This window comes from Rhinopithecus roxellana, chromosome 4 (assembly GCF_007565055.1).
Source record: "Rhinopithecus roxellana isolate Shanxi Qingling chromosome 4, ASM756505v1, whole genome shotgun sequence".
In the NCBI taxonomy this organism is placed as follows: Eukaryota; Metazoa; Chordata; class Mammalia; order Primates; family Cercopithecidae; genus Rhinopithecus; species Rhinopithecus roxellana.
This window is the reverse complement of record NC_044552.1, coordinates 61556488-61578134: the sequence shown is the minus strand read 5'-3', so window position 1 is coordinate 61578134 and position 21647 is coordinate 61556488. Positions and strand designations below refer to the sequence as shown.

The 21647-nt window shown below is 38.2% G+C and overlaps 1 long non-coding RNA gene across 1 annotated transcript in view; it reads left to right on the top strand.

Annotated features, from left to right (window-relative positions):
- The window catches only part of LOC104654793, a 71774-nt gene extending 50462 nt beyond the window's left edge, over positions 1–21312 (top strand). Inside the window, exon 2 of the long non-coding RNA XR_746894.2 lies at positions 20232–21312. This is a non-coding gene — a long non-coding RNA (uncharacterized LOC104654793). The remainder of the gene's footprint in view (positions 1–20231) is intronic.
- The last annotated feature ends 335 nt before the right edge of the window (positions 21313–21647 follow it).

Sequence of the window (21647 nt, the reverse complement as noted above, 5' to 3'; positions counted from 1 at the left end):
TTAGGTTCTCTATCCTGTTCCACTGGTTAATGTGTCTATTTTTAGGTCGATATCAGTATGGTATATTTCATACACTGCAAGATGCAACTCATATGTTATGTATGTATCAGGATGGAGGAAGAATGTGCTTTGATGTCAGTAATGACCAAGACAGGGTGCCACCAAAAAGACAGTTACCAGTTTGCAGGCTCAACTGCAGTGTGTCCTCCAGAGTATCAAAAGATCCAAAATCTGTGTCACAGACAAAAGTAGAACATATTCTAAAACTTCAGGAAAAGTACCAAAACAAGAAAAAAATGAATTTTCCATGAGATAACTCTATTTTTATATGATTGAATGGGTACAGTATTCTTCTGTGTACATACAGTAAGCTTCAGTTTCCTCTATTCTGTAAATTAAATAGCACACTAATTACAGATAACCAAAAAACAGAACCAAGTAATTCAAATTGGCACAAACAAGAAAGACAATACCAAACTATGGTAGATTAAACACTCCAGAGTGGTCTTCTTCTTTCTCTGTCAAAATATACATATATATTATCTATATCTGTAGATAATATAGACATAAATATGAGTCCTATGATATTTGACTGTTTCTTTCCTTGTAATGAATGTCAGATACCTATAATTTATGACATGCAGCGATTGTTTCATTGGTTGCATTTTCTTTCAAACTGAAGTGAAACTTCTGAAGAGGAAAACTTGATAAATTCATGGTAAGTTTCTATCTCCGGTTAAGCATTGCAATAATAATTCACGGATGAACCACAGCTGCAAAAACCATTAAGATATTATGAGTATATGAGTGTGGGAGTGTGTGTGTTTTAGTAATTGGAAATTGTTGGTCACATTAAAAGCCCATGTTATTACAAACAGGAATTTCACTACGAGGCACTGTAATGCAAAGGTATGAAGAAAACCTATCCAAGAAAAGAGAATCAGACTTGCCCACTTGTTAAATCAGAAATAAATTCTCTAAGAGAATTCCAAGGAAATTTCCTTGGAAAGATAATTCCCCAGGAAAATGTTGTATTTCCTGGAAGAACCAAGAGAACTAAAAAATTTATTGTAAATGCAAGTATTTATGCCAAGAGAATCTTGTTACTTAGAACATAAGCCTGCCATCAAAACTCTATTTTTGTTTAAGTAACAGTTAAAAGTGCAATCCGCAACGGGGTGCCAGCAGCCAGAGTTGTCTGAGGGGATGGCCATGGGCTTCAGAGCATGGGCCAAGAGAGAACAAAAACACAATGTACAAAGAAAAGGTGTTATCAAGAATCAAGAAGACGGTCCAAATGAAGCATCAGACTAAAAAGGCAGGCACAAAGGCAGACTCCAGTCCCAAGATAGTAGGGTGCAAACTAGAGAAACTAGAGTACAACTATCAGGTTCAGAACATGCTTGCTGATCTGGTGGCTTTTATAGGCTGCTTTTAACATCAAGCCTGGGTGGGGAGAAAGTTATGAAGGCCACTCTGGTTCATCCAACATGATGAATACATCATCTGATCTTATTTTAGTTTTACATATGTGCAAAAACAGAATAAAATAAATAGAAGCTGTGCATGTGTGTGTGTATGTGTAGCATGTGCACAAATACACATAGGCATGTTTGCAACCATAGCTAAAATCATAGCCCGAGGGCACCGAAGTGCAAACCTCTTCAGGCCAGAGTCTGTAGTGTGTATTGTTGTTGTTTTTAATCTTTATATTTCTAGCCTTGAACACATTTTATATATTACAATATATGTTTAACAAATGAATGAGGAAGAACTTTTATCTCTTTCATTAAAATGTGTTTTGCAATTCTATTTATCAGGGCTAAAGAGCTGTACTTAAACACCTGGATGTCAAAATACTAAAATTGATTGCAATATTATCAAAAGTCATCACCATCTTTTTAATCTTAAATCTACTTTTATAAATTAAAAAATTCTATACAAGTTATCCTGTGGAATGTGGGAGTGCTGAAGAGAGATATGAGAGAGCCATCTGGGGAGTCAGAAATACTCTACTTCTTGATCTGACAGGTCGTTACATGGGTATCTACATAAGTACAATTCATCAAGTCAAACACCAGATCTGCGCATTTGACTGCATGTAACTCATACTTCCAACAATAACATTGTGTAAACCAAATAGAACGTATCTTTTGGCCAAACCTGGAAAAAAATCTTTTATCGAAAGAATTCACTGCAGGAATAATTTGGCTTCATTGAAAGAGTACTGCAGAGGTAGATTCCCGAATAAGTATCTGGGTATGGAAAGCAGAAAAAGGCTTTTGGAACTAAAAGCTTAATTGTGTTCTGCATAAGCATGAACATAATGAACACATCATATGAGAGTCACTTTGCAAAAGAGCTATCAGTATGCTTTCTGGAATCTTCACTGATGTAACATGAGCTCACCCCATGCTCACACTCTCACCTTCTTGAGATTTACCCAGGTCTTCTGTTCACTCCATGGCAGGGAATAATTTCAGAGGTTATTTGGCTGTGGTTCAGCACAAAAGGACTGAGCCTGGCTGTTACAGAGACTGGCCCTCTGCACCTATCTGTTAGCTTCAGTACCTATTCCTTGTTTATTTTTGGTATTTTTCAGAGTGATCTAGAACCAAAGTTTGGAGGACTAGCTCCAAGTTTGTGTGAGAGTATACAGCACAGTCCCTAAGACTGAGCAGTCGTGGGGCCAAAACCCTGTTGAGCATCTTTCACTGCCACAGGTAGGAATGGGGAATGATTTGTTTAGCATTCAAATGAGTCACATAATACCAGCAGCACAGAAAGTTATCATTTCTTAGTTCACTTGCATAGCATTAAGAAAAAAATTAAATAAACAAATATGGATTATTTTTATAATGAATGCAATCTTCTTAGACTAATAGCCAGAGAAGAGCTATGATTGTTGTATGTCGAAAAATCCCAAATGGCAAAATGTAATTAAAGTTAGAACTGTTGAACAAATAAACCTGTTAAATACATAATATTACCAGGCAAAATAGCTATGTATTTATCATTTTGCCACTGTAATTACATTCACTACAACTCTTCATGCATATATTAATATCTCACTAACATTATAGAGGCTAAAATATAAATTGCAGAGCACTGAGCCTAGTTCCATCCAAAAAGTTTGAAATGCACGGTAAAAATGCTTGTCATTAAAAAACAAAAACAAAAAGGCTTTGGATTTAATGTTACTACTAATTGCTTTACTGAGAAGTAAAAGATTCTTATAACTACATGTGTACTGGTTTCAAATGAAGAATCATGATGTACCTCTACGTGGGCATCTGGTTTGAAAAATTATGATATTCTTTATTGTGGATCTCTTGGAGCATAAGGCGCAGAACTTGTTCAATTTGACCTGAAAAAGGAAATACCCGGAAATGAACCTAAGTTGCTATTCCTACATTAATGGTAGACAAATATTTTTAAGTAATCTCAACTAATTTCCAAGATTATGAATAGACTGTAACTGGATAGATGTTGGTTAGAGTGGGTGTGTTAGTTATTAAGAGTTGGGAGAGGTCAGGAAATTAATTCCCATGGGATGAAACTCTGTATCCAAAAATAAGCAAGAAGAGGCTTTGAAATGATTTCCAAAAGCTTGACTAAATCAGTGCCAAAGATTGTATGGGGGAAAAAAAGATTACACGTAATGAATAGTAAAATAAGAAAAAGGCAGAAAAAGAGGAAGGGAAGGGAAAGGAGAAAGAAAACCAGATAATTTTTGTGAGTACAGAACATACAATGAATCTTCATTGCTGAGTTAATAAAATACTGTCTTTAGCACCAATAAATTACAGAAACAGGGATTGGAAAAATTTAATAGAAATCACAAGCCTTTAAAAATAACACTGGCAATAATTAAAAACCTTTCCCTTAAAAGCTTCCTATTGTTAATTGGTTTACTTTCATTTAGATATAAATTAATTTCCACAAATTAATTTTTACCATTAGAATAGCCAAAAAATATGGAAAGCCTAGAAATTGACAGAGCAGAGTCAATATACTGAGCAAAGTAATGTGATGGTGCATAATCTCTATCATGATTAATATCTAATCATAATCATCATTATTTTTGGAGGGCCATTTTTCATCATGATGGCTGCACTTTATTTTGAAATTATTTAAGAGAATTAAATATTTTGTAAAGTGAAAATTAATGTGTCTTTATTCATGACTGAGTGAACCACTACAAATGTTTTTCAAATTCTGTTCTTTTAAAATAAATGGCATGAATGGTCATTTAAGTTAGTCACCATACCTATTTTTCCCATGACACAATGACTACAGCTGCCCTAATGAGTCCAATCGAATGGCTATTGTGCTTGTGGTTTGGGAGTGTGAAGTTTTATTTCCTCACATTTGGATTTTAATCAAATCACTAATTCAAGCCAGGCCACTGAAACACCTACCAATTTTAAGAAATTCAAATTACTCTCCTTTTATGAAGGATTAAAACTTAATTCATCTTGAAGGATATCACCCAACCAGTTAATTTATGTATTTGAGAATAGAAAGTACAAATGGATCGTCTCAAAATGAAAAATATTGTATGGCAATTGGTCCCCACAACTCACAGGTATGCACACATGTGAGACACAGATTTGATCTCTCCTTAAACAAGTCATTGTTTGTTTAAGCCTTGGATAAAGACCAAGATTTCTAATATCACTGGTCAAAGGCCCTGACCATCATTCTAGACTCATTCCCGGCCCTGTCTCTCTAATACATTGTGCTACTGCAATGCCAACTGATTTAGGTTCCCAAATGCTTAATGCTACGTTATCCGTGAGCATTTGTATGCACCATTCTCTTTTAATGGAGCAATTTCTTACTTCCTCAACTTGTTATCTCCTGCATCCTTTCCCTCAAACCTCATTTGAAATATCAACTCATCCAGGAAGACTTGTCTGATGCTAAAAGCTCATTTAACTGCCCTTGTCAGGGTGTTCATAGGCTAATCACTGGTTTGGTAAGTCTCCATGATGGGATTATATGCTATTGAAGAATAAAGAGCTGTGTTATTAATCTTCAATTCCCAGGACTTGCCATATACCTGATGTATAGCTGGATGTCACTAATTCAAGCAAGTTGAATAAACGGATGAGCCAGCAGAATTAAAAAGAAGAGGAGGAAAGACAGACTACATGAAACGCAATGACTGTTCTATAACTGTCATATACCACTCTATGTCAAAAATCACTTTATGCTTGTACTAGTTTGTACTTTAAAATGTTTTTAAACATTCTTATGCATATTGCCCACACAGTATACTGGACATCTCCTTGAGCTTGATATGAGGAACCTGCAGTTTAAAGAGATTTTAAAGATTTGCCTAAAGGCAAACAGGGAGTTAAATACAGGATTGGAACTAGGCCTTATCACACCTCCTCACAGCTTCCTTCTGACACATCGCAGTGTTACAGTGTGCTGTGTGCTTCAGGCAGGCGTGTTACAGTGTGCTGTGTGCTTCAGGAGTGTTACAGTGTGCTGTGTGCTTCAGAGCAGGCATGTTACAGTGTGCTGTGTGCTTCAGAACAGGAGTGTTACAGTGTGCTGTGTGCTTCAGAGCAGGCGTGTTACAGTGTGCTGTGTGCTTCAGAGCAGGCGTGTTACAGTGTGCTGTGTGCTTCAGGCAGGTGTGTTACAGTGTGCTGTGTGCTTCAGGCAGGCGTGCACCAGGAAGGGGAAGGAGTAGCAGGAAAGCGTGTCCCCAGAACATGTCTTCGGCCACAATACTTTCATCTAATAAATACAGAGAGAAAATACCTCTTCCTACTTTGAGTACATTTAACCTCAGAACAAAACTAGATGACCTGGCTAAATGAGTTGGGGGACCAATTTTCAGGAAAATGGGCAGAGATGTACAAGCCTTCGTGGTGGTAACCAGGATTCCACGTAGCACTTTCAAATAGTGCAGTACTGAGTGAGAACTATCCTGAACTTGGGGAATTCCCTGTGGAATGCACAAGGTGCAAAAACAGGCAATCAGAATAGGTTTAACTTTATCAGCAATGAATGAGTTCAGGCATGGAACAAAAATCCGGGCCAGATCACTTGGCTGCTGTCACAGAGAGACCATGTAAACGCAGGTCATTGCTGAAAAGAAGTGGTTTGAAGTCTTTCCAAGGTGCTGGCAGTTTCTGAAGAGCCGTATCCACAGAGGTACCATATGATAGAGAGGTCTGTGAGATCACCTGGTGGCAGAGTGCAACTATTTTCAATTATTCTTTGAGGATAAGGCCCAAACTCCCAGCTCCCTTTCATGGAGTACCTGAGCTTGGCAGCCCAGTGGACATGTGCTTCTTTCTGCAAGAAATATGTGGGAATAGGAATTCTCTTCTCCTTTTGGAACAGTGGATTTCTTCCCTATTTACTTGGGGGAAAAATAAAAAAAGCAAAAAAACAAAACTCTGTTTCCCACCCATTTTGGAGAAGAGACTCCAGTAGGATATAGGGTCACCTAAACCGGAGGAAGCTATCCCAACCTGAACAGCCTTGTACAATATGCACAAAGTCCTTCAATAGACATTGGATGTCAGCACAAGCCTTACTTGAAACCAAGTCCATGTTCACTCCCTAATGACCACAAGAAGGAAGGAACTGAGAGGGTTCCTTCACTTGCTAACTGCCTATGTGATATTGGCCACCTTGTTTCATTCCCCTATGCCCCGAAAATCTCACCCTTCAACCCAGAATGACATCCTATAGCAATACAGTGCTGAGACTACAATGCTGTGAATAATTTTGAGGTATTTACTTACAGATCATTCAGAGAAGCAATGGAGGGAACAGGTGAATACAGGCAAATGTGAAAAACAACCAGAAGCTCTCAAGGGGCTAAAGATAAGTCCTGGGAAGTTTCTTCTTATCAGAAAAAAAAGAAAGTAGAATTTTTTTGTTTTTGCTGTGTATGAGTGCATACACATTTTGTTACCTGACCATAAACCTACCTTGAAATGCGATCAGCGTCAATTCTACCCAAGGATAGTGTCTCAATGGGCTGTTATACCCAATATTAACATGAATTTAGTATCTTTAGGGACACAGAATTATCATTCATCAGAATATTAATTAGAAATGTTTGAACCATGTCATGCTTTACTCTTTTGGTTTTCTGATTGGCATTCATTCTAATAAATTCAAATTGTTTTATTCCTCCACATGGCCACAAAACTCGAAAAAGTCAAAACAATCCCCCACTTACTTGCTTGTTACCAAGGGCCTAATGTTAAATATTGCAAGTGCAGACACAATGCTGTTAGCTATTTAAAGGCTATATGCTAGATACATCCTGCAAATAAGTGAATAAATAATATATTAATGCCCTGGGTCCCTTTTTCACCAGATTTATAAGCACAAAAGTGATATGGAGAACTGACAGTAACTTTCATATATGTAAATATCTCAATTGGATAATTCAGGCACAAAAATATATTGTAGCTTGGTGCTTATTAAGTTTATGTTTTATTCATTTCCATTGCAGGAGTTAATATGTTTCTTGGTTTCTATGTTCTCAGATCTCCTAGGATACCCAGTCTTTAAAGTATTATACAAAATATCAGATATGCTCTAATCTATAAAGTTAAAACGTTGCCTTTGTTTATACCAACCACCCTAAAGCAGAGTTCCTTCTCATAATGAGGTGTTTCCTAACGGTGTGATGGAATATTTTAAAATTGGCTTTGACAAGCACATTCTGAGGCAGATTTCTCACAAATGCATGCTGTCTATATCCACACACACTGTGGATCCCACCATGAGCTCTGGGTGGAATGCTCAAAATTTCCTCTCGTTCAATCTCAATGACCTGAGCTGTGGAAAATGTTCCTTAAGCTTGCTGAGGAGAGTTATTTTTTATTTCTTTGGTTGGTGTGCTCTATTTTCTCACTTAATGGAAAGGGATGAGAAATGAAACATCTTCGTTTAGCTCTACAATGGACAATTTTCCAGTTACTTTAATGCATTCTGTTTAGAAAGAGAGTCCTGGAAATCATTTCTTCCTGAATTTATAACTTGCTCTGTGTTTTCAGAGTTTTTTATTCAATGCAGCTTTAAAATTAAAATGTGTGAGCTCACTTCTTATTTTCCTAAGACAAATATAACAACTTCCATCTTGGTCATTGAATCCTTTATGCAGGCAATCAACCAGAGGTCGGGTTTACGATCATGTGGCAAGCATTTGACTAATGAAAAACATGGACCCTTTCTAATCACTTAGGTTTGAAGAGTTTGTGCAATTGTCCCAAGACCTATCAGCTCTAATTTACCTGATTCTGTCTTTCTGCCTTTTCTTCTTTGGTTAAGGGATGATCTATTTTAGTTATTAGTTATTGCATCACATCTGGAAATTATAGAGGTAACAGTATTAGCGTGACTCCTCTCTAAAGGGTTCCAGGTTGAGATTATGTCACTGCATACATTTGGGAGAGAAGGTACTAGGTAGTGGTGTTTTTGAGTAAGAATCTTAGGTTTTTTTTTTTTTTTTTTTGAGACGGAGTCTTGCTCTGTCGCCCAAACTGGAGTGCAGTGGCTGGATCTCAGCTCACTGCAAGCTCCGCCTTTCGGGTTCACGCCATTCTCCTGCCTCAGCCTCCCGAGTAGCTGGGACTATAGGCGCCCGCCACCTCGCCCGGCTAGTTTTTTGTATTTTTTAGTAGAGACGGGGTTTCACCGGGTTAGCCAGGATGGTCTTGATCTCCTGACCTTGTGATCCGCCCGTCTCGGCCTCCCAAAGTGCTGGGATTACAGGCTTGAGCCACCCACCTGGCCAAGAACATTAGGTTCTAAAGAATGGTTTAGAATTACATTTTGAAAGACATTTCTGTGAAGAGTTCATTTATTAATTTTCACCTTACTTCTGGCACTGCCTCTGATGATCATTCAGTTTCCTCCCCTCTTCCTTTATACTCAGCCTCCCCTCCACACAGACCTGTCCCAGAAATCTTTAAGGAACTCAGATATTTAGATACAGTCAGTGGGTAATATCTAGTAGAAGAGTTCTTTTATCCAGAAATGCTATTTCCATTTATTTTATTGAGGCTACTCCTGCAACTCTCTCTGTAGCAAACCATTTCCTAGTCTGTGTGTGAACACGTCCAATAATAGCTGTTGCATGAAACGAAGAGTTGAATAAAGAAGAAGTGTTGAAACAAAGAAGATGGAAAGAACTGAATGGCGAATGTGCCAATAATGAAATTCATAAGCAATTCCACAGGTGAAGAATGGTGAAGCAGAAATGGTGGTTTTGTTTTCGTGACTGTGTTTCTAATTTAATTGAATCAAAGTAACATATGGGATATATTCCTTGCCTGAAGCTCACAATTTCAGTTCGTCAGAGAGATAGGATAGTTACACATAAAAAGATGAAAATAAGGTAGGTAGGGGATAGGAGAGAGGGAGGAGATAAAAAAGGCTCTAATAAAAAGAATCCAAAGGTGAATGGGTCATTGGTGGCAATTGTTAACAGAAGCTTATCTGGAATATTTCACTTGCACCCTGCACCCATTCAGAGTGAATTTTGCAATTCCTATCGCTGAGCTGGATCAATCTGTTGTTTTTCCCTTTATCCTCATACATTGCTTTCTGCTTTACTTATAGTTTATTGAGTGTGTATTCTGTGTTGATTCATTATGTTTATGTAGAATGCTGGGAAGGCCTGTCAGAATTCCATTTAGGTTGCTTGTCGTGGGCACATCAACACCTGACAGGTTTCTTCCTCTACCCTCTTGTGTGATCCAGGCAGATCTTTGATGCAGGGAGGCAGGCTCCATGTCAATAACCAGGACCAAAGGTAAATCCAAGGGTGTCATTGTGGTGTGATTTGCAGGTAGCAGGGCAGAAGAAAGGAGAATGCCAATTAAGTACAATACAAGTGTGCTGTGTATACATATTCCTAGTGAGGTTCATAATTCTCAGGGCTTTTAGATTGTGAATAATTGACACCCCTGTAAAGGTGGATCACTATAATTGTCCCCATCACTGAGGAGGCAATTGTCTTGCACTCTGAAAAGGCTCATTTATGCTCTGTGTAGCTTTGGTGCATACCCAGTACTTCCCAGGAGTGCTGTGAGGACCAATTACTAATTATCTGGAAGAGCTCTTATGCTCTGATGAGATCCTTTGGAATGCAGGCATCTGTGAAACTGTGATGATACCTTCTCCCTGTTTTCTATCAGACTTGGCAAAGGGCTGGGCACTTTTGGTCATCTAATCAATGTTCTCTGAAAAAGGAAAGAGAAGGATTCAGGAGAGAGGGCGCTCCACCCAACTATGTTTAGAAAAACTAGACCAAATCAGTTGAGAAGCTAACTTCATGTGACCCTTCCATTTAAATGATTTTTTAAAACCTGAGAATGTTAATGAAAAAAAAAAAAAAAGAGAGAGAGAAAGTTAAGAGAGGCCTTGTGTCCACCAGGTATGCAAACAAGGATAATAAACATTCAGCAGAATATCCACTTGAAAAACTAAAACCACTATATAGTAATATCCAACAAAAAACAATATATATGATCAAAAGGAAGCACAATGGCATGGTAAACCAGAACCTTGGGATGGTTGGAGTTAATCTGGGAACAATTTCAAGGGAAGAGTGTTGGTTAAGATTCCACCATGAAATGATAATGGACTAAGGCACATCTGCTGTTTTATTATATATTCCTATTGTGTAGGTAGCATGGTGGTTATGAGCATGTTTTAGAGCTTGTGGGCCTGATGGATGCAGCTATGCACCTGTAGTTGGTATTTTTAATCTCTATCAATTTTTCTTCTTGCTCAGCCAAAGAAATAATAGTATATGTCCAACGAACATCTGAGATAGATTAAGTGAGAAAATACCTGTCAAAAGGTGAGAAGAGCGTCTGTACATAGTAAATTATCAATAAGTCCATTGTTGCCACAGTTTTTGCTTAGGTCCCAGCATGAAGTAAGTGTTCAGTGAAAAATGAATGATTCCATTCATACCTGGGTGGACAATGATGGACGGAGGGAAGAGAGGGTGGTTACTAAGCTCTTCCTCTGATGGTCCCTTGACGACTCAATCCTGTGTATACAAATTCAACACCCATTGAATCACAAGGCCTTAAGTTGTGCAATAAGTTAACAAGGAGAATCCAATAACACCTTCTGACTCTTGTGTCCATTTCTAAAGAGTATCAGATGGGAAGGGCATGCGGTGGCTCACGCCTGTAATCCCAGTACTTTGGGAGGCCAAGGCAGGTGGATCACCTGAGATCAGGAGCTCGAGACCAGCCTGGCCAACATGGTGAAACCCTGTCTCTACTAAAAAATACAAAAAATCAGCTGGGCATGCTGGCACACACCTATAGTACCAGGCTGAGGCATGAGAATCACTTGAACCTGAGAAGTCAAGACTGCAGTGAGCCGAGATCACACCACTGCACTCCAGCCTGGGCGACAGAGTGAGACTCTGGCTCAAAAAAAAAAAAAAAAAAAAAAAGAGTATCTGTCTCAAAAAAAAAAAAAAAAAAAGTACCAGATGTATCTGTTTTCTGTAACAGAGTTGGAGACAGAACTGTGGTAATATGAAGTTTAGAGATGTGCTAGTATCCCATAACTAAAAACAAAAATAAAAGAGCAAACAACTCTCACCAATGCTGCAGGGTACTTCTCTTTTTGTAGGAACATCACCTTCATTCACTTCCCAACAGTCAGCTTTCTTTAAAACACCTTCTGTTCTTCAAGCTCCATTTGTTTTTCCACTGCTACGATTTGGTTTCTACCTCTCTTCTCACAACTGTGCTTACCAAGGCCTCAACGCTGCCTTCATTAATTGATCCCACAGCCACTTTTTAGCCTTTTCAGCCTTGACTTCCTTGCTGTAGCTGACACATTGTTGGCCCTTTTCAAAAAGTGGAGTTTCCCTCTCACTAGTTGCCTTATATATCATTACTTATTTCTGGTTTTTATTCTGCATTTCCGACTGCCCCTTCCCAGGTTCCTTCCAAGATCTCTTGCTTTCTACTGACATCATTAGCATTCCTGGCTCTGTGTGTTCCTTGCTCCCTTAATCTACCCTGCAGAGAAGCCCCTAGACCTTCTAACTGCATGTCCTTCCTCCCTTCCTCTCCACACATGGTCCAAATCTCTCTTAGCTCCATGACTTTCCCTGAGGGCCTCCCCTCTGTACTTTCAAATGTATCATAATTTCTGCCTGGAATACCCACCCACATTCCCATTGGTCTAATTCCTGGTGATCCTTCAGTTTCCAGCTTAGATGTCATTACTTCAAGACATTCCTGATCTTTAAGCAACCAAGTCCCCTCACATGAGTTTCCTCCCTTATAACACTCTCATTTGCTTTAAATTACTTGTAAATGTCTGCATTCCCTGACGGGGTAAATTGTGGCATCCCCACTTATGACTTTGTACAATTTGTACTACAAAAAGTTTCAGGGCAGAGAGGGTAAAGAGGCATAGAAATCTCAGTCAGGTGCAGTGGTTCATGCCTGTAATCGCAGCACATTGGGAGGCCGAGGAGGGTGGATCACGAGGTCAAGAGTTCGAGGCCAGCCTGGCCAACATGGTGAAACCCCATCTCTACTAAAAATACAAAAATTAGGCAGGCGTGGTAGTGGATGCCTGTAATCTCAGCTACTTGGGAGGCTGAGGCAGCAGAACCGATTGAACCAGAAGGCGGAGGTTGCAGTCAGCCGAGATCACGCTACTGCAGACTGGACAACAGAGAGAGACTCCATCTCCAGAAAAACAAACAAACAAAAAAAAGAGGCATAGAAATCTCATGTGTGCTCTGTGATCCCTGGTTTGGGACAACTCTGCCCAGTGACTTCACTGTGATTTAACTTGCACAGGAAGAACATCAAGGCCAGCAGAACTGCTGTTCCCTAATAACTTGAAAGTTTAGTGAAGGAGAAACTGTGTCTGTGTTACACATCACTGAATTCTCACTCCTAGCACAGTGCCTGGAATTTTTCAACTGACCATTGCTAAGTGTATAAATCCCCCCCATTACCATGTTCTGGAACTGCACCGTCCCATTTGGTAGTCCTCAAGCCACATATGGCTACCAAGCACCTGACATATGGCTTGAGATGTGCTGAGTATAAAATACACACCAAGTTTAAGACCTGGCAAGAAAACATCTTAGTAATTTCGTATTGATTACAAGATGAAATAACATTTTAGATATATTGTGTTTAAATAAAACATGTAATTAAGATTAATATCACCTGTTTACATTTGTGGACTAAATAATTTGCATTTGAGGGTCACAGTAGGTGTCTATTGGACAGCACTATTCTAGACTTTCTTCTGAGACATTGCTCTATATCCAAACATTCATTGAATACCTCCAGTTGATGTCCCACAGACACTAAACGCAATGAAACTGAATTTATAATATTTCCCAATATCTTGCACTTCCTCTTCAGATGTTGCCTCAGATGTTAATGGTTGCAATTCATCTGGTTACCTAAGGCAAAATATTGGACTATTCCTCCACTCTTATTTTCTTATGAAAAGACTCTTCCAATTTTCCCTGCCACAATGCCATTGATATGGCCACTGGACTCTCCAGCATAAATCCCCATCGGCACATCTAGGAGACCTTTTTTGACAAGGCATAAGACAGCCTCTGGCTGTCATCAGATTACAATCTACCTCTTCAGGGTCTCCTCGCTCTATTGTCTCACTCACCCCCTCTACTTGATACTCAGAAAAATAGCTCATATTGACTGCGTGTTTCAAAAGTATATCCTTACAATACCTTATCATTCTCATATTGCAAATGAAGAAACTAAAGCAGAGAAGTCAAATAATTAGCCCAGCATTTGCACCTAAGTGATGGAGCTGGTATTTGAACCTAGACCATCTGACTTTGGTATCTGGGCTCTTAACCAATGCTCTTTATTTCACATCCACAGTAATTTCTATTCTCTGACCATATCAAGATTTCTCACACCTTTGTATCTTTACAAATGTTTTGTTTTTTCTTTGCATGAGAACTTCCTCTGTCTCCTCATTACTTTATCCACCAGATCAATTCTTTGAAATCTTTTAAGATGCATCTCCAAAGAAGCCTGTGTGTCAATTTATCAGACCTTACCAGAAATATTTAGTAGTTTTTCTGTGTGCTTGCCTAGCATTTAAAACAATATAAATATTACATGTCTTCCTCATTAGAAAATGTACTTTCCATCTTAAATTTTTACCATCAAGCGCAGTGCTTGACAAATAGCTGGTTCCCAGTGAATGTCTATTGGCTTTTTGGCTGCAGGGGGTAGAGGGAACAGGGTCATATGAACAGGACAACTTTTGGTCAGGAGGTCTTCAGATTGCTGATTGAGCTGAGATTGTCTGGACTCTTAGATTTCCCATTCTAATCTGAGAAACATTGAACTATACAAGGATGAAGTTCATTCTAGTTATCCTAGGTTATCATTCATGGAGCTATTGTTGACAAAAAGTCATGAGATTTCAGGGCAGTGTTAGAGCTGAGACCATTTAATAGGTAAAGCCCTAGTTGCACAAAGAAGTAAACTGAGATTAGAAAGATTAATAACTTATCCACAATGACACTGCAAGTTAGTATCAGAGCTCTGCTTAAACCTGCATTTTCTGACTTCTAATCTCTCCATAGTTCCTGGCTGTTTCCTATGAACATACAAATGCCAAAATGATTTTATGTGTTTATACACATACACACACACATATATCTTCACTGCTAATAAACTGATTCAATAAATGCATGTGTTTTCCTCACGTAAAGCCTGGATGTATTTGTGGGAATGATTAGAACTAATATAAATTCAGTGATTTATACATGAGATCGTCTTACTTACTTCTGAACTGCACAAAGAAATTCACAACTTCACTTTTCCCCCAGGAGAGGAAAAAAATCTATCCAGTTAACAGTTTTCCAACAAAAAAGGCAGTGCAAAGGAATCAAGTTTATTGAGTTCTGCTGACTTACTCTTCCCAGTTTTCAATGCTTCCATAACTACCATTATGATAGCATGAAAGTGCTAACATTTTTGTAATAATTGTCCTTTACCACGATCTCTGAAAAATGCTTTACATGCTTTATCACATTCAATCTATAAAACAACCTTATGAGATAGATCACAATTACAATTTCCTATTTTATAGTTGGGGATACTACAGCCCAATTTAATAAATGCCACAGGGTGATAGAACTTTTAAGTGGCAGAAGCTGCACTTATATTTAAAGTGAATCTGACAACAAAGCTTATGCTTGTAACCACTAATCGAGTCCATGTGTCTTTAACCGTATATTTAATTTCTATCCAAAATGATGGACTCATAGAATTAAGGATCTAGAAATGATATTGGATACTGCCTGATCCCAATAAGTCACTTAATAGAAACACAAAGTGAGGTTCTGGAACATAGGTGAATCAACCTCTCCCAGACTTAGTGTGCTTACAATTTTTCCATATTTTTCAATATCACACAATAAAGTGCTTTGCATAGTGTACATACTTAATAAATATAGAAGACTGACTCTCATGGATTCTTCCATAACTATATACAGCCACATAAACACATGCATATGCATATATGTGTATCAATGTCTAGCCTATGTGTTTCCAATAATACAGAAAGTTAGAATAACGGCCAGCTTGTCAAAACATAGCAAAAAGGACCACATTTTGGAAAGAATTACAGTATCATTACTGTTGACATGGGTAGAATAGATGAGTGTCCCCTAACTACTGCCTGTCAGGGCCTACTCCTATCTCAGCACTGAGTTTAAATACTACTCAGCCAGCTGCCTGTGGATTTAGCCAACATTGCATGTCAATGCAAAAGTCTGATTGCCCAGATGGTTATTTCTAGGCCCACGACCAAAAATAGTAACTGAGCATGGCTGTAAGGCATATCACCCTACACATAGGCTAGTGGTTTCTTGCTTTCTTCATATATCCCTCCTCTGTGCAGAATGGGCATGTAGATATCAGCTATTTTAACTCTCACTAGGAGCAAAAAGAGAGAAACAGAAGGATCTGGGCAGCAATCTTCTAAATCTGTGAAAATCTCTGTATTACTTTGCCCCTCATATCTTCAACTGCATTCTTTCTTTCCTCACTGTTATTATTGGATATAGAGTATCCACTCTGTGAACTTCCTTGAGCAAGTTTTTTCCCTCCTTTATGTATCCCCTCTATCATCACCAGCACAGTAACTTTGCACTTGAAAAGCAAAATAAAGAACTGTAACAGACACAAAACAATCAGACCAAACAAACAAACTTCAAATGCTCTGAGGGAAAAAAATGGAAGAAGTTCCAATTTTAAAGTTTGACTAGCCCTTTGCCTGCCCTAAGGTAAGAAAATGCTAGCGTAATGCGGAAAATCAGATCTCTGAGGCAGTACTTTTAAACAATTCAACTTGTGACAAGAAATAGAACAACCCTCAAAATTTCATCAGAGCAACTTTGATTAACAATTCTGAATCCCTAAATGGTTAATTAGGAACTCTCTCTGAGGCAAAAACTGGGGAGGCTGTAAAGATCTGGAATACCATCTTTGCCCTGACATGCCCTGGGTTTATGGGGAGCCACTCCTGGTTACATATTTGGAAAGAGATCATTTCATTGCCTTGGAGGGGAGCCTTTCTTCTTATAAATTACATTAATTCAGACCTTCATCGGTCCTTCCTGGTTCTGTTTCAATAAACAAACATAGGAATAAATTGTTCTGAGCTTGCTTTGTTTATTCTAGTTCTTTCCTCCACCAGCTCCCTTTTATGATTTTTCTAGTACCCTAGGCAGAGAATCTTTACAGGGTAAAATTGTTCCTTTCAATGTTAGCATTTTTTCTTACATTGGAATAACTTGGCTCAGCTACTCTGACCTTGAAGTCCAATCTCCCTTTCCCCCACTGTAAGAAATCATCAGGAGCTGTAAGGTGAACAGCACCAAGTTTCCATTTCTTTGCAATCCATATCGACATGGTGAAGGTTATGCTGGTTCCAAAGGAAAAGGGACAGCCCATCATACTAAAAGAATGATAGATAAGGATTAGGGTTAATACTGGAAAACATTTAGAAACTGAAAGAAAGACTGCATTCATGACAGAAATAAAAGGGGCCATTCTTTGGCAAAACATAAAACAGCATCTGTTGAAACAACTCAAGTTCTGAGCTGCTTTGCATGGCATCCTTTGTTGCCCAAGGATGGCAGCTTCTCTCAGGCCTTTGAGGACATGAAATGTTGACAGATACGGGTCCTGTGCCAGGAATCAAGAAAAAAATCACATTTTGATGTGCAACTACTTGATTCTTAGCCATTTAAAAATACAGAGAGGAGGCTGTCAATTGCATGTAATGAACTGCCTTGGTAACACTGGGTGATTAATTTCCAGCTTTACCCTGCTCTATCATGTGCTGTGGAGAGCACATTACCAGAGCTTTTTGGCTTTGAGGGGAAGATCAACCCCATGTGTGTAATCTACTCCAGGTGTACCAAAGTGGGCTCTTTGCCCTTTTTCTTCGGCTCAGTACCCTACCCCATTGACATTCTGGTGTGATGCATTGGCTTTTTCTGTGTGCAGTGTTCATAATCACAAAGTCCAGAAAATTCCCATTCAATTCACATATTTATAGCAACAACTCATTTTTGTCAGTATTTTTAACATTATACTTTTTAGCTATAAAATGGGGAAAACAAAAACACAATTTTGGTCACGCTTTAAACCACAGAACTAAATAGCTGAGGTCACCTACCACTTTAGATTATTAACAAAGCTTTTAATACACACAACTGATTGTAGGTATTATTAGAAACAGAGAGGATGAATGTTTTAAACTACCAAGGTCATTCTCATTAGTATGGTGTAAAAAATAGAAAACATCAAATACATACACTCTTTGCTATTTCATATTTATTCCCAAAACATTTCAGATATATCTGATTAAAGGACTGGTAACTTTTCTTTCTCCACATATGAGGTAGCTAATAGATACCAGCCTTGTTGGGGGAAAAATGGACTTTGTTTTACTGCAAGTAGGTTTTATGACTTTTTCTTTTGATGTCTAAACCATGAAACATGCCAGAGGCACTTTGTTGTCTGTTTATAGTACCTATGTACACTCTTAATGAGTTGCCAATTTTTACTTCCTTTAAGAAACCCTAATGGTAAAACATTTGTCTACATATTGAAAAATTCATTTAAGCATGTTCTGTGTTTCCAAAGAGGCACCGTCTAATGGTCTTTTTAATTAAATGTTGATTCCAAGGATTTCTCTGTTGTTTAAGGTTATAGTTCAGCTTGCTCATCATGGATTGCCGACTGGGAGACATGAAATTTAATTCAAACCATGATTTTTAAGGGAGGATTTGACTTAAATTGTTTTAAAGATAACTTAAAAGGGATGTACGTACTTAACCCTGAGAACTTAGTGATGACAATCTTAATATTAATTCTGTTTTGGTTTCTCTGTTATAATACCAGAGGTGGAAAGACTTACTAAGTAAGCAAATCTTTGCCAACAAGTTGCTTCATGAAAGAAGGTTATTTTTGTTAATTGACCAGAGGCAGCAATTAGGTAACAAGCTGCAGCAGCTGATGCACACCTATAGGTTGGTAGGTGTCACGGGATCTCAGTTCTATGACACTATGGGGTGGTGTTACCCAATTTGAGGCTCAGCTATTCTTAAGAAGAGTCACATAATTTCCACTAAAGTGGAAATTACTGGTAGTGGGAGAGGACAGTGTTGAGACAATGTTAAGCTGGAGTGAAATTTGTAAAAGAAAGCCACAGAATCGATTCAAACCCAAATCTAGTGTCCGGAGTATGTAGGAAGATGTGGGTATCTGCAGTATAAACTTCATTCTCAAATGGCTTCTTCCCTTAATATACTTGGAAATCCCTATAGCTGCATCTGGGGTTAAAGAAGCAATATTGCCTACCTGAGTGAAGCATGTCCTTTCTCTTCTTTGGTGAGCTTTCTCCATTTCTGAAGGGAAAAACAAACAAAAAGTATTACCTACTTTCTTTCCCTTACTGCTAAGAAAGAATCTGGTCTTTGATTAGAGAAATCTGTTTCCCTACTCAAGAAGAGACAATAAAAGTCCTTTGTTGCAGTATCCAGCGGACCCTAAGCTGACTTTGTATCAGGGCCCATTTTTACTAATTAATCACCTGCACTGCAGTTCCTTAAAAGTGAAAGTTCTATTAAGTTGGTTAAGGATGTCTTTCCCATCTCCTTCCAGAAGCTTTACATAAATGTTCAACACAATTTTTATTGTTACACTCTCCAAGGATTACAATAGATGGTCACTTTAGGCATGGTTTTCCAGAAACTCCCCTTTCTGCATGAGCTAAAATATTAAACGTACAAAAATAATTATGTTGGAAATGCTGTACTTCAATGCTTAGATTTACTTATATTAAAACTAAAAGATCATTGCGTTGGAAAGTGAAGAAAACCATCTTGGTCCTGGATGAGACTGTGTCAAAACCTGGAACAATCTTCTCAGGGGCTCATCAACAGAATAAAAACATGTAAAACATCTATCTTTTTTGTTTCTTTGTTTCTTTAGCCTATGAGACGGCTACTGAAAAGTTCCCCCCAATATGTCCCACTTTATATAAGAAATTGTTCTCAATATAAGAAAGATTTACTGAAATATTAATAAAATTTTAGAGAAAAGGATAAATAAAGAGATAATTATGTAAACAATAGAGCCAATAAGAGGCAGGAAAGCATCTCTAAAATCCTAGCAAGACCCTTAGGCTAAATTAAATAGTACTAATATTTATCGAGCGTTTTGTGCCATGTACTTTACATATTTAATCTCAATTAGCATTCTTAACAATCCTGTGAGGTAGATATTATTATTCTCAATTTTAGAGATAAGGGTCTGGGACTCAAAGAGTATAGGAAACTAACCTCAGCAGTTGTTAAATGGTAGAAGGTGAAACTGAACCCAAGTCTTCCTAATTCCAGAATCCACATTCTCCTCCCTCTACCACTTGGGCTCCTGTGCAACAGAACTGAGTGAGCAAATGCTCTGTGCAACTATTCCACAAAATTGTTTTTCTCTGACTTGGGATTATTTAAGGGTCAGGTCCCATCAAATATCAATGTTTGGAAAGTCATGGGCAAAGCCAATCTCAGATGCAGTACTTACAATTACTCAAGTTCAGGAGACTGGTGTGTTGCAGGGTTAAACCCGGGATCCTGGTTTACCTTCATCTCCAACTGTCTTCTCCCTCAGGATGAAGGCTCAGATCAGTTTCATCTATATGATATGCCTGTCTGACCTGGAGAACTTGGCGTTAAAGGAAATGTGTTTATCAAATGTGTCATCTTATCCTTGGAAGGCAACTAAGGATCAGAGCACAGCTGCCTTGATTTGTTTCATCGAGTTATTCCGTTGCAGTTACGTGGAACATCAAAAAATGTCAAGAAGCCTAAAACGTGGAAACTTGTTTAACTCTCTCCAGCAATGGCACTAACCAAAGCAAATGAAACTTTGACAGAAGAAAGAAGCAATTGTTTAGCCTTGTCATGTCCTCACAGTTAATAACACAAAGGGTATATTCACAGTGCAAAGATACTTTCCCTTTCTCTCAAAATAGGAGACAACATATTGTAAGATATTTTACAGACGTCCTTCCTCATAGAACTCTGTAAACTGTACTGGCTCAAGAACAAAATCAAAGTTTCAATTCACAGAACCGATTCATCTTGCATTTTAGGTATTCTAATGGTATATTTGTATTGTGTGTTGCAACCTATAGAAGAAATGTACTTCTTCATTTTTCCTGTTTGCTGATGACAGATACCAGTGGCTCACCTTTCGGTCTGTGAATCAATGATTTCTTTTCAAATTTGAAGTCTGAATAACTATGCACCACAATAGCTGCCTTTGACCCAGAATTTTTCTCTAATCATTATCTTCCAAAGAATTTTTCTGCAGTTCGTTATCCTCTAAGTTCTGAATCATATCCGAAACCTGTTACAACTTAAACTTCTGGCTCCCACTCTTAAGGACTTGCTGTTTCATCAAATCTTCTCCATTTTTCCATCAGTGAAACCTAAAATAAATTCAAAATCATAAGAATGTAAGAGAAAACCTAATGTTCTGTATCATGGCATAATTTTAGTTGAAGAAACCAAAATATCTGAAGGTGAGTTCTTCAAATCTTAGGTGACAACAGTTAACTTACTACAAGCAATAGAAAAATTTAAATATTAGAACAAGTGCTACAAAAGAATGTACATTTTGGGACAGAAACTTCCATATTGGTAAATCTGCCACCCTTCTGAATAATAAATGATTTGATTTTACCTCCTCAAGAATCACTCCACTGTGCTCCTCTTTGGAGACTTCTGGGGCATTGTTACAGTTTTGGTTAGAGTGGAAAGCAATGATACATGAATGTATTCTTTGATTAATAAAAGTATTTTATAATTTTATATGTATGCCCAACTCAGATGTTACCTTACAAAACATCATTACTGGCTGGGCGCAGTGGATCACGCCTGTAATCCCAGCACTTTGGGAAGCCAAGGTGGGCGGATGATCTGAGGTCGAGAATTTGAGACCAGCCTTACCAACATGGAGAAAACCCGTCTCTACTAAAAATACAAAATTAGCTGGGCATGGTGGCACATGCCTGTAATACCA